We start from the raw sequence: 14092 nt of genomic DNA on the forward strand, positions 1-14092 counted from the left end.
CTCGCCTTGTGTGGAACCTTAAGAGAAACCTGTAAAAACTTGTCAGGCTGGCAGGATTTTTTCTGAAAGAAATGAGGATGGTTAGGATTAAAAATTGGTCAGCTGTGCTCTCTGGCCGCTGCGTGCCTGAGCACGTGGTGCGGGCGCTCAGGAAGTGACGCAGCAGAAAACCCGGAAAACCCGCCTGCTTGGAGCAACCTTCCTCAGTTCCGAACCATGCTTTCCCACTGCAGCCTGACACCGCTGGCAGCTGCTTCTCACCCCAGCGCTCTTGCCAGCTCCAAGCATGGCTGAGCAGCTTTGCTCCTCGTCTGCCAGGTGCTGCACTCTCGCCGCAGCTGGGCGGAGTTGACCCGCCTGCTTTCACTCACTGGCAGCACCGCCAGCCAGCTCCGGGCCTCCCGGCCTCTGACAAGTGGCAGGGACAAGGCGGGGCCGTCCATTTGCCCATCGGGCAAACACCTTTAAGACCACTTTAGAGAAGTTGGTCTGTCCCAAGACAAGGATCAGAAAAGACAAGAAGAAAACAAAAACAACAGACAATAGTACATTTAACATTCGTGTGCGTCTGGACTCACAGCCAAACGCTACCTCAGATGGGGTGGGATTCCACGTCCACCCCTTTCTGGCAGAAAAAGGCACTCTTTCTGCCAGATGACAGTCAAGCCTTCCTGACTGTCCCTTACCCTGGTCTTTCCTTCCAGGGTCGCCCTTGGAACGTCTCCCAGGGCTGCAGCCTGTGGACCAAAAGAGCATCATCCTCCGTGAGTCGCTGGGTCCTCACGGTCCCGAACGGCGACTGCCAGAACACTGAACACCGGATCCAGTAAACCAAGACACTGACACACACACAAGCACAACAGCAGCTGCCAGAATGCCCAAACCAGAAAACAAAACACAGACTCAGCGGCCGCACACAAGCACACCAGACTCACATGAACATACCTCCAAGGGGCGTCTCTGAGTTTCTAGGGAACCCCCAAATCCCGGACGAGCCCCCACATGTAGGACCCCCCCCCCATTTTCAGGGACCCCCGAAGTCACGGGAGTCAGGATTTCCCAGGAAACACGAGAGGCCTTCTTGTTGTAAAAGCATGAGGTAGTTTAATGGCGGAGCTCCGGGCCAGCACATACCTCACTCAGGAGGCAGAGGTGCCGACCTCATGGCCTGAAAGCTAGGGGTTTTTATAGGGGGAGGGGGAGGGGCTAGCAAGAATTGGCGCGGTTACCTGTAATTGGCTCATTTAAACGTACACATTTGTAGGATGGTACGTGCAAAGGCAGGAATGCTAGGAGACCTGAGGGGCGGGTTAGCGGAACATTTGGTTCAGTCCCAGGAATGTTCCAACAATGGCCTGCCTGGGCGTGCCCAGGCTTGTCTCACTGTCCTCTCTGCCTCAGGCTTCCAAGCTTACAAACAACTATTTTTCTGGACATTAGTTGCATGAATCCCAGGCCTTAAATTTCACTTTAAATTTCATTTCCCTTCAGTGCCACTATTGTATGCAACCTGGAATGATCTTAACTACAAATTATACTCCTGAGACCAAAAATGATCACTACCGTTAGACTGTTTCGACCCACCACCTCCCTACAGCGACAGAGACTTTTTATTATTTATGGATGTCAAGGCCTTATAGCTTAGGCTTGTGCCCAACCAGCTCCTAGAACTTAATTAACCCATTTATTTTGGTCCACGTTTGTCACATGGCCCGTTATCTCTCATTCAGTCCCTGAAAGTCAGACTTCCTGTTGTCTGGGTGGCAAATTCTCTGCACAAATCCTTCCCATAGTTCCTATCTCTGCCTTGATGTCCTGCCTTTCCTCACCTGACCTATAGGCCATCAGTGTTTGCTAAACCAATCAGAAGGTGATGGAGAAGAACAGTTTACAAACTACAAGGAAGGTGCTGAACAGTTAAAATAACAACACCAAAGTCCCAAGAGTACACAGCAGGAAAAGAAATCACCATCTGAACACAAAGACAACCTTTACTTGGTATGCAAAAAGATGGTCCTAGAACATCATGGAAGACTATGGAGCATGAGTTCAATACAGAGAGCTGCTCCCCAGAACTGCTTTTTTTTTTTTTTTTTTTTTTTTTGAACATTATTTTTGGAGGGAGGAAATGTATGAAGATAGAGTAGAATATTCTACACATAGGGGAAACATTCTAATTAAGATACTTTAAAAGCTATTGTAGATGTTTATTTAATACTAGAAATCCTTACAAAATAGTAAGGATTTACACAATGCAAGAGGAAAAAAATCTGAAAAATCGGGGTACTACTTCTTCTAAAAAGGGTCTCCAAAATCTTGAGTAGAATTATCCTAGTCAGTAATGAAATGCTTGAGTTCTTCAACACAGCACTCACCTATTTCATGTAATTTCTGCCTCAGTGCAAACTGGATAGACTTTTCTAATGAGGGATCTTTTTTAATCAGCACTTTTACCACCATCCCGAAAGTCTCACAGTCTTGTCGGTAACAATCTCTTTGGTTTTCGAGGCAATGGCTTTAGAGCTACTGCTGAGCTGGCTAGCTTCATACATTTCTTTTTTCTTTCTTTCTTTCTTTTTTTTTTTTTCTCTGACACAGGGGTTCTCTGTGTAGCCCTGGCTGTCCTGGAACTCACTCTGTAGACCAGGATGGCCTTGAACTCAGAAATCCACCTGCCTCTGCCTCCCAAGTGCCGGGATTAAAGGCACGTGCCACCACTGCCCGGCTCTTCATACATTTATTTCTGTCCCATCTGTTGTGTTTGACTCGGGTTCTTCTGTCTGGTCAATAAATAAGGGTGCCATGGATCCCGCCTCAAACTCAGACATTTCAGCCAAGTTATTTTCATCTGACTGCTCTAGTGTTTCGTTAGCCCACTTGCTTTCAGCCTCAGCAAGGTCCTTCTCAGCCTGCTGGGTTTGTCTAGCATCTTGGATGAAGAAACTGATGATGAACTTGAGAGTGAAGTATCTCTTGACTTTTCAAAGATTGGATGGATCTCTCTTTACTTCTTTACTACTGATGGGAGGAGTATGTCCTGCTTCGCTCTGGAGAATAGCTTCTGCTGCTGACACTGGTGCCGGATCTGCTATGTGGTGAGTCCTTCTAGCCTACAGGGGATTCTCTGATGGAAGGAGCATCCCTTCTATGGGGAGACTAATCTCTTGAATAATGGGAAGAGTAGAAACTCTTTCTTCTAAAGCCATCTCTCATGTCCCTGTAGTCAGGCTGCCAGCTTGTGGAATGATCATCTCTTGCTCATCTGTAGCCAGATTCATCTCCTCTGTGAGATGGGTCACTTCTTCGATCATGAGAAAAACTGCAGCCCTCGTCACATACTCGGCAATCAACATGTGTGTAATATCTGCTGTAGCCTCCTTCATCAGGTCTGGCAAGCAGAGGCGGTCTCTTGTCTAGTAGAAGTGGTATCTTGTCTAGAAGAGGTGGTCTCTTTGGCATTTTAACCACTCTAGGGCAGCCATCACTGGGATGGCTCCGGGGAGGCACTCATTCTTTCTGAAGTTGTTTGTATCTGTATCATCCCTCAGACCACATTTGATCTCTTGTGGAAGCCACTACGTTCCACTGCGGTGCTGCCACTGCCGCTGGTGAATCCCCCGTAGACACGGTTCTTAAGATGACAAAGTCCATGAAAGTGCCACTAGAGGAAAGGGCACAAAAAGATGGCTGCTCATTCTGTCTTCCTCCTCCCAGCCCCACAACCCCCAGGAGGAGTTAAAAACCCCAAACCTAGGTAGGCATCCTGGGCTGAGACGTTTCCTGAGTAACCACAGTGGGTGCTGTAAATCACTGTCCTCGGGGCTCCAGCTCACCCTTCCTTTTCTCTCACTGAGGTCCAGGAAAGGTGGTTCGCAGTGGGTGGGTCTAAGGGCAGCTTCCCGACAAAGGAGCAGATGGTGAGGACTGCAGAAGCAGAAACATTGCCTAGAGCTAGTGGATTCCTCAGCGCCACTTTCAGCAGCCCACAGGACTGATGCTGGTATCCGGCATCTCTGGTAGTGGCTTCTCTTCTCTTCTCTGAGTACCTTCTAAGGAGAGATGTAAAGATGGCTTCCCCCATTCTCACAAAGAACTCAGACTGGAAAAGTGGCATTCAGACATGAGGGGAACTGGACTGCTTGCTTACTTTACTAAGCACAGGAAATATCCTTTTAGGTCAAAAGCTAATAACGACAGTTTTAAAGGCACCGGGGTTGTGGCTGGGAGTGACAACGGTCCTGTAGGCAAGCTTAAACCTGAGCAGACTGTGATTGTGGTCTATTCCCTGAAGCTTCATTTTCAAGTGAGCTATTTCCACAAGAACACTGAATATAATGATTGTTCCTGGGACTTGAAGGATGATGGCTCAGCAGTTAAGAGCACTGGCTGTTCTTCCACAGGTCCTGAGTTCAATTCCCAGCAACCACATGGTGGCTCACAACCATCTGTAATGGGGATCTCATGACCTCTTCTGGTGCATCAAGGGTATGAGGTAAGTGACTGGCTTTTTGTTTGTTTTTTAGATTTATTTATTTTATGTATATGAGTACACTGTTGCTCACACACTAGAAGAGTGCATCAGATTCCGTTACGGAGCCAGTCAGTCATACCTCAGCACTCCTGACCAGCTGTGCAACCTTCTTGTCAGCTGCCCTGAGTCTTGTGGTCCTGGAATATGCATCAGAGGAATGAGCCCGGAGGGGGGAAGAGAGCAGAGAAAAGAACGACTTCCAGAGCTGCCTGCCCGCATCTGTGCATATTCAACATGACTTGATCACTTCTGCCTGTGGTAGGTTGATGCTATGCCTTATTTTCCTAAAGGGAGACAAGGTACGATCGTTCTTGATCAAGAGAGGATTTGTCTGTCATTGGCCATAGTCACTTAATCATCTGTCCATTCAGCCAATATTTGTTGAACACCTATCTTGTGTCTGGCCCCATTTCAGGTGCTGGATGGAGGTGGGGGGGGGGTAAGTACAGATATAAAATATATTCAGTAAGCGACACAAAACAAGATGAATGATGTAGACATATACCCCCAAGGTTGCAGAGGTGATTTATGTATACAGAAACATATTATAGATCATGGATTTGCATAACAGATGTTAGGGAAAGCCTGTTTGTTTTTTTTTTTTACAGTATTCCACTTTGTGTGTCTTTTAAATGTTTGTTTGTTTTTTTTTTTTTTATCGTTTTTATACATATGAGCGTTTGCCTGCCTCTATGTGCCTGGTGCCTGCAGAGGTTAATAGAAGGCATTGGATGGCCCTTAGAACTGGAGTTATAGACTGTTGGAAGCCACCATGTGGGTGCTGGCAATTGGAATGGGTCCTCTACACTTAACCACTGAGTGCTCTTAACCACTGAGCCAACTCTCCAGTGCCCACGTGTATATTTTATCCCAACACTCAGTTCTACTACTTTCAGGAATGGCATATGGAGGCTGGAGTGATGGCTCAGAGGCTAAGAGCATTTCTGCTCATATGGGAGATGCTTTTGTACTTAGAGACAAAAGAGAGGACTACTCGCAACATTGTAACAAACAGGTCAATGGCTTAGGCATCAATGAACACAGAAGTTAACACCCAAGAAAGTCACAAAATAGGCAGTGAATGCATGAAAGAAAAGTTCCACCTCATTTGAAACTATATAAATGAAAGTAAGAAAAAAGTCACTTTTAACCATCATAATCTAGAAGAAAGAAAACTAAGATTCAAACTGGAGTGGAGTTTGGGTAAGTGAGCAAGCTTATAAAATTACTTGTGGGAGGTTAAATTGATGTAACATTTTGAGAAGGTAATTTTTGCAATATTCTTAAATCCTTAAAATGCCCGTGCCTGCTAGCCAGGTATACTAGTAATCTATTGCTATGTTGCAAATGTCTCAAATTTAGCTATTTAAAGCAGTAAGTATACATTGCAACATCTGAGGAGTCTGGAAACAAATTGGAAATTCTGGCTCAGAGTCTCAGTCAAGACATGAGTTGGGAATCCGAAGCCCTGACACACGCTGGGAAATCTGTTGCCAAAATGGTATAAATTGTGGCAAAATGCCAATGCCTATTGGCAGGAAGCCTTGGATTGGCTGCAAGGGCCCCTCCCAATGACTGCTTGTCACTTTAACATTGTAGGAGATTTTCTTCAAAATGACTGGTTCAGGAACAAAATGCGAGCCACATTATCTTTTTAAACCTACTTTTCAAATGTCATGCTGAGTTATTTATAATGCCACAGACTGTATACTAGGAATGGGTCAGGAAGCTTTACCCACACTTAAGAGGCAAGAACACGGTCCCACAAAACTTAGGATAATCAATATTGTAGATAGTTAAAAAAAAAAAACTACCTCAATTTTCCAATAACCACAAATTATTTATACTTCTCCCAAATGCAAAATATACTCAGCCCTCAAATTTTCCAGAAGCCATGTCCCTGTCAGATATCTGATAGCCCCGGGGCGTTGATATCTCAAGTATGACAGAGTCTCCTCAAGACACTGTCACATTCAGCGTCACCAACACTGTAGTTGCTGGTCTGAAGACATGGTAGTGCAGAGCCAAGGACTATTACTATACTTATTCTGTCAATGCTGAACTCTCAAAAAATGAAAAGCACGACTCTCACATAATCATAAGATGTTTATTCACTAATGAGTGGTTTGTTCAAATGGTAAACAATATTGCTCCAATGAGCATCGTGAGGAACTGAGTGCCAGTGAAGAGAGGTTAAAGGGCGTTCAAATTAGATGGTGAGGTTGTGTGCAAACCTGTCTGGTATTTAGGGTAACCGGATCTTCTTAACCTTTGTGATAATCTTCCAGTCGACACCTAGGATAAACTAAAACAGTAAATATCAGGGCTGGAGAAGAGCAGTCAGTGCTTAGGAGCACTGGCTGGTCTTCCAGAAGACTCAGGTTCAATTCCCAGCACCTACCATGGTGGCTCACAACCATGTGTAATTCTGCTTCCAAGGGAGCCAATGCCCTCTTCTGGCCCCTGGGGGCACCAGACGTGTACGTGCTTCATAGATAAGCATTCACACAGACACACACACACACACACACAGTAAATGAATGAATGAATGAATAAATAAATAAATAAATAAATAAAAGTAAATATCAAAGGTGGGCACAGGGGCATTCTCCTAGAGAAATAATCTTCATTTGGCATTGTAGTGTGCGTGTATGCATGTGTGTGTTATGCAAGTTCGTGTGTGCAGGTTCATATGTAGACATGTGAGACATGTGGTGGTTTGAACGAGAAAATTCCCCATAGACTCAGATATTTGAAGACTTGAATCCCAGTTGGTGGTGGTGTGTAAGTGGGTGTAAGAGGTGTGGCCCTGCCGAAGGGAATACGGTGTGTGATGGGAGCATGGAGGCTGGGAGCATGGAGGCTTCAAACCAGTTCGCTTTCTCTGCTTCCCGGTTTTGGCTCTAGATGTGCGAGGTCCCTCAGGCATGGCTGCCACCATGTCCGACACCCACTGCCATGCTTCCCTACCATGACGGGTCCATAACCCTCTGGGACAGCAAACTAAAGAACAAGCAAGTCCTCTTCTGTACGTTTCCCTGGTTACTGGGTTTTCTCACAGCAACAGAAAAGGAGCTAACACATCATTCATGCAGAAATCAGAGGCAGATGTTGGGTCTTCCTCAGCCACACACCACCTTATTTATTAGACAAGGTCTCCCATTGAACCTGAACGTCACCAATTCAGTTATACTGGCGAGCCAGCCAGCGAGCCCCAGCCCGAGTCTTCCTGTTTCCACCCTGGTAGCACTGGGATTATCGGTGTGTACAGATGTGCTCAGTCTCCTCCTCCTCCTCCTCCTCCTCCTCCTCCTCCTCCTTTTTTAGTTGGTGCTATGGATTGAGCTCAGGTCTCCATGCTTGTGTGACAAGCTCTTTCCCCACGCCCTTCATGGGCTTTACAAACAATGTCTCTGTGAGCTGTTGAGAGGGCATTGAGATTATTGATTTCCTTGAAATATATGCATATTGCGGAGTTGTGCTGATGAATATGAACTCCGGAACATTCTTGTTTTTCAAGACAAGGTTTCTCTGAATAGCCCTGGCTGTTCTGGAACTCACTTTGTAGACCAGGCTGGCCTTGAACTCAGAAAGCTGCCTGCCTCTGCTTCCCCAGTGCTGGGATTAAAGGCATGCGCCACCACGCCCAGCTTAGATGTTTTTTTTTTCTTTTTTTCTCTCTTTTTTTAATCAATGGGAGGAGAGGCCCTTGGTCCTGTGAAGGTTCTATGCCCCAGTATAGGGGAAATGCCAGGGCCAGGAAGCAGAAGTGGGTGTGTTGGGGAGCAGGGGGAGGCGGAGGGGATAGGGGATTTTTGGAGGGGAAACTAGGAAAGGGGATAACATTTGAAATGTAAATAAAGAAAATATCTAATTAAAAATTTATATAATATCTAATAAAAATATCTAATCAAAGAGTAGGTGGATATTCCATTGAGTTGGATAATGTAATGAGCTTGAATTTCTTAATGACACAAGCAGGGATAGAAGGCCTAGAGGACTCTTCTTCATCGGTGCCCATGGCAAATCTTTTGTGTTGAGAAAGGTCATATAGGGTGTGTGATTCTGTGGGACACCTGGTGTGCTTCCATCCCTTCCTCTCACTCAATAAACCGCAGGCTCCTACTGTTAGAAAAGAAAAGAAAAGAAAAGAAAAGAAAAGAAAAGAAAAGAAAAGAGTTTCCCTAAACAGGGCAGCACTACAAAGATAGAACAGATACTAAAAATATCTTTTCCCAATTAGTGGTGGCCAAACACATATGAGAAGATAGCTCAAAGTAACACACACACACACACACACACACACACACACACACACACAGTGATGTAAGATTAGTGCCCCAAGCATAATTAGAAACAGACACCAGCACACACTTAAGATTCGATGGGAACAATTATTGACTAGTACATCCATGGCCCCTGAAGGATATCCAAGGAACATATTATGTATGGTCTTGCCAGTCTGTGGGTCCTGTAGAAGTTGAGGAATCGTCTCTGAAAACGTTCATATCTGCCCCCCCCATCCACCCACCCCCAAGATATAGGCACTGAATTCCCAGAGAAAAACATACATTCTGGACCTCCTCATCAAACTGATAGGGCGGTGGTGAGATCAGAAACGCGGATCTCTGCAGTCCGGAGACAGATGGCTCGTCTACACCTTAGCCGTCAGAAATCTGGGTTTTTTTGTTTTTGTTTTTGTTTTCTTCCTCCACAAGTAAAGAAGAGAGATTTACAACCTGATGAGAGGTTACGGCGACAAGGTCAGGCTGTGGGGCTCGTCACTCTGGCCCGGGTACAGCCAACCAGCTGGTCCTCCTCCCTGGACATTTGGGCGGCTCCTCAGCCAGCTGGACAGGAGGTTTCTGCCAGCACTGTCTTTCCCGGCAGGAGGGTCAGGAGTGACAACTGTTGTGTGCCCAGACCTGCGCAGACAGCCCGCCCGATGGGAAGTGAGAGGCTGCCCCTCACTGCTGTCCCACACTGGCTCCCACATCCTTACACACACACACACACACACACACACACACACACACACACACACACACACACACACACACACACACCAAACCCCCAAAACTCGGGTTTCTCTCCTTCCTAAACTCAGGACACTGGCCTGCGCACTGTGAGCAGAGCTGTCAAGGGCCCTTGCTAGCCAGAGTCTGAAACCCTGTGCCCATCACCCACCCCCACCCCTGTTCACCGGCCAGGAGCCATCTGTCTTATCTGGCCCGTGTTTGTCCCATATGGTTATTCAAACTTGTGAACTGTTGTGCATGTCTTATATTTCTTTCTCTACATTTCTTTATATTTCTTTTATCTACCAGACCTATTCTCGTCAGGCTCTCCTTGGGAATACCCAACTTGTCCCCAAACCTCTCAAACAACCCCTTTCCTTAGACTCCATACCTTCTTCCCACCCATCCATGCTTACACTGCTCTGCCTCCCCTGGTCCCATCCCCCACCCCCACCCCTACCCCACCCCCCATTTCTGCCAAGATCAGACATGCTCAGTCCCTGCCAAGGAGTCTGATACTTGGTGATATGCATGGGGAGAGTGTAAGACTGGAGTAGCCTGCCATTTCTGTCAGCACTGGAATCCTATGGGCTTTGGGGAAATCAGTCACCCAGTCACTGCTCACCGTGACGTGACGCCTCCCCTGAGCCCATTCCAGGATGAGCAGACTCACTTTCTGACCTGCCTAGTAATTACCAACTAACCCAGCTCTCCTATTGCCTACTTCTAGGCTTGCCTCAAGCGGGAGCTCTTGGACAACCCCACACAGACATCTGAGTTTCTCTCTGACCCTGGTGAACCCCAGTTCCGTCTTGAGGAATATCAACACAGTGTTCCTTACAGAACTACGCACGCTGAGGATGAAAGCCCTTGAATAGATAACAAATCTATGTGAGAATCTGTACAAATAAAGATGACATGGAAATAAATGACCCCCCTTATAGGGTTTGAGTATCTTCTTTATTTATACTAAATAAAGGACAAAACATTCTATAAGTGCTCAGAGTAGAGACACCACTTTGGAAGAAATCAAGGGAAGTTAGGTAAATGGGCCTGCCTGACTGGGAGTGAACCTGTGTGATATTCTTTGTCCCGGAGTGAGGTAGGCACCTTTGGTGAAACCCCTTTTATTAATGTTCCTTCAAAGTGGCTTTTCATTTATTTTCATCTAAAGTTCTATGGGGCAAAGTAGCATGCCCTAGAGGTATGCTCGTTTACTTTAGTATTTTATACGTGGGCTTTATGATCTTAAAGCAAACAGGCCCAGGCATGTACTCCTTAATGAGCATGCTTAGGAGTGGGCAGACCAACACGTGAGTATGTGCGCTCTCCCTGTGCCTACTTTGGGGGCAGTGCTGTTTTGTGGTCAGTCTTTCCCTCTGCTTTTGACTTCCTGGCTGCTGATTTCGGCTTCTCACTCACCACGATTCACCAATCGCCTTTTGTCACAACCTCACTGGGTGGGTTACAACCATCAGATGGGAACAATCACACCAACCTTACAGGATTGCCATGCAAATGTAACCGTACTCACAGAAACCTGGCCTGAGGTTTCTGGGAAATAGGCATGGGTTTGCCAGCGTCGTGGAGCTCTGAGGCATCTGACTTCTGCCTAAAGCTGGTCTGGGGTATTCCTGCAGCCAGTGTAGGGGACTCAGATAAATTACAAATTGCTGTATGAGGAGTGATCTCTGGACTAAGGTAAATGGTGCCAATCCTCAGTAATGTCTTTTTAAAAAAGTTCCCTTTAAACGTAGGAAGACTTTGAAATAGGAAAAAAATACTTGAGCTCACGAGGAAAGACAAAATACATCCGTGTGCACAGTAGGAAGGATCACGGGTAACCTGTGCTCTAATGTTACTCACCTGGAGGCAAGCACACTACAATGACTTGGGGGAGAATGGGTTTTCTCAGAGAGGCACAATCCCTCCTCCAGACACTAGATGGCGCCAAAAGCATGCTAAACCACTGTCAATGTGCCTGTCCACCATTTCTGTGGCTCATGGGACCAGCTCTGTTCAGTGTAAGGTGTTTTTCCCATACCAACAGACATCCCAAAAGACACGCGTGCGTGCGCGCATATGTGTACGTGTCCTTTCTCTTAAAAAACAAAAACAAAAACAAAAAACTCCGTTAGAACTCCTAAATATCCCTGTAAAGCTCAGTCACCTAAGTGCAGCTCATGGCTTCTAGGATCATACTTGACCTGAAAGGTGTGTGTGTGTGTGGGGGGGAGGTAATTCAGGAGTTCAAACTAGAAAGCCTATGGCTTTGCCATCACGTGATCCTGGCTTAATCCAGGCTACAGGACGACATGACCTCAGCCGGGTTTTTTAATCCCCTTGAGCCTCCGTCCCTACCCTATAAAGGGTGGCAAGAGTGTTGAGGGGCTCAGCAGAGGGTACACGTACCAAATAGCTCCTCATAACCTCCTCTCCAGAGCAGGGGATGGACTTCAGCTTCTACCGGTGCTGGCGAAAGAAAGAGGGGTCCCTGCAGGCTTGTAGCAATGAATTTCCCAGCCTAGGCCACGATGGCCGCAGGGCTAATGGCACAATCTATTAACTCACGGGGCTCTGCACACAAGAAACAGTTAACTCGAGTACTGCCAAGTACATGGTACTTCGAGCAGGAATGTAAGAGTCTGAGCAATGATTATTACCTAGTAAGGGGGAGAGTTGACGGTTTATTTTTCCTTGAAATCTATCCTCGCCGCGCAGCTCAGGCTGGCCTCAGATTTACTAGGATTACAGGCTTACACCACCACGTTTCTTGAACGCTTCATCTGTGGGAGGCTCACCGGCAGGCAGAGAGAGGCGTGACCACAAGCTGAGAAGCTGAGAAGCCACCCCCACGGGGCAGCACTATAACCCCGGCAAAGCCAAGAGAGGATCCTGTGTGTTGTAGTGCCGACTCTGAAGAACTCCGAGGGAAATCTCGCGTTGGACTTGAGTGTGTGGATTTCCTGTGTCCGCAAGAAGTCTTTGAACTGTGTGCATGCTTTCAGATGACGACGACACCGGAAGGACTTGTTCCGGGATTGTCGTGCTCTTGGAACGAGGCTTTGGTATAAGAGAGGGGGCTTGGATGCGGGCCTCTCTCGCTTGCTTGGAAGTTCAGTGTCCCTCTTGTGTTGCCCGAGGACTTTAGGCATGCACCTGTGCCTTCTAAATCAGAGCTGGGGGCAGACAGGAGTTTTCGTCAGGTTCCCTCAACCCTCCCTGCTCCTCCTCCTCCTCCTCTACTGCCCCAGAATAAATGGGCCTGAGGTACAGCTCAGCTCAGTGCCTCCCGCTTTCAAATGAAACATCGCCCGGCTCAGAAAAAGACCTGCTCGATGCCAGAAGGAGACTTAAGAGCAGTCTGGGGAAGAGAGTTTGGGTATGGTGATGAGAAGGCTGCCATTTGTAGAGCCTTACCTTTGTTTTTCTTGTTTCTTCTGACGTGTCTCCTCTACTCAGTGTCTCTTAGCTCACAAAAGATCAGAACTCCCTTATAAAACCCACCGTACACAGGACTGATGGGTTATCAACCGTTTTTTCAGCTACATCTCCTGAAGAATCTGTTATTGATGGTAGGTATTCAGGGAGTGCCGAGATCCTACTTTAAGCTATGTTGAAATCAACGCCCCCCGGGGTTCTTTGTCGGACCCACTACAATCATCCGTTTAAATGTGAGAAAACCAAGACATACAGAGTTCAGAGGACACAACACTCCCTGAGTGCCTGACACTTTTAAATTCTTCCTACTTTCAAGCGGGCTTCTTCCGAGAAGCTGCGAGGTCACCACTCCACAGTGCTAAACAGAATGGGTCAGGAACACTGTGTGCTCACTGGTGTGTGCTCACTGGTGTGTGCTCACTGCCCCAGACCTGGGCTCCTCTTCATATTCCATCCTAAAAGGCCAGAGGTGAGGAACCGAATTTTACCTCAGGAAAGCATAGCTCCCCCTCATCGTCCTCCTCCTCCTCCTCTTCCTCCCCTCCCCCTCCTCCTCTTCCCCTCTTTTTCCTCCCCTTCCTCTTTCCTCTTTGTCAGTCACAGGTCAGAAATCTTCGACCCTCCTCTCACATCTGCCCCCGGGGAAGTCCGTCGAGACGGTCGGCCATGTTTTCTTGTCACAGCAGCTCTGGCTGACGACTCCTCTGTCCGTCTGATATTGACAACGTTTTTCTTGGAGCATTTGCTCTGTCAGAATTCTCTTTGACTTGGCCAGCATCTAAGACACCTGGCCGGATGCTGACAATTTACTCCCCCCTCCTCCCCCCCATACTGGTGACTCCTGTCCTGGAAACCCTGGGACTCTCTCAGTTGCTTCTTCTGGGATAGAGTCCATGGGAGGACCCTGATCAGGTAACGGTGACCTGAATGGATATAACTCAAAAGTAGGGACTGATGCTTCTCTGGGTTCTGGTCTTTGGGGTGAGAGTAGGAAGCAAGTCCCAAGGCAGTGTCCCCGATGAATGAGAGGACATCTTTCTGGCATCAGGAAATCCACTGCCCAGAGGCCACGCCCCCCTGCTACCCAGTGTGGAGCTCAGAG

The 14092-nt window shown here is 47.2% G+C and overlaps 1 pseudogene; it reads right to left on the reverse strand.

Moving 5' to 3' along the window:
* Positions 1 to 2295: 2295 nt before the first annotated feature.
* LOC110335894 lies at positions 2296 to 3276 on the reverse strand (annotated as a pseudogene).
* Positions 3277 to 14092: the final 10816 nt, after the last annotated feature.

Source organism: Mus pahari, chromosome 18 (genome assembly GCF_900095145.1).
Source record: "Mus pahari chromosome 18, PAHARI_EIJ_v1.1, whole genome shotgun sequence".
Taxonomy (NCBI): Eukaryota; Metazoa; Chordata; class Mammalia; order Rodentia; family Muridae; genus Mus; species Mus pahari.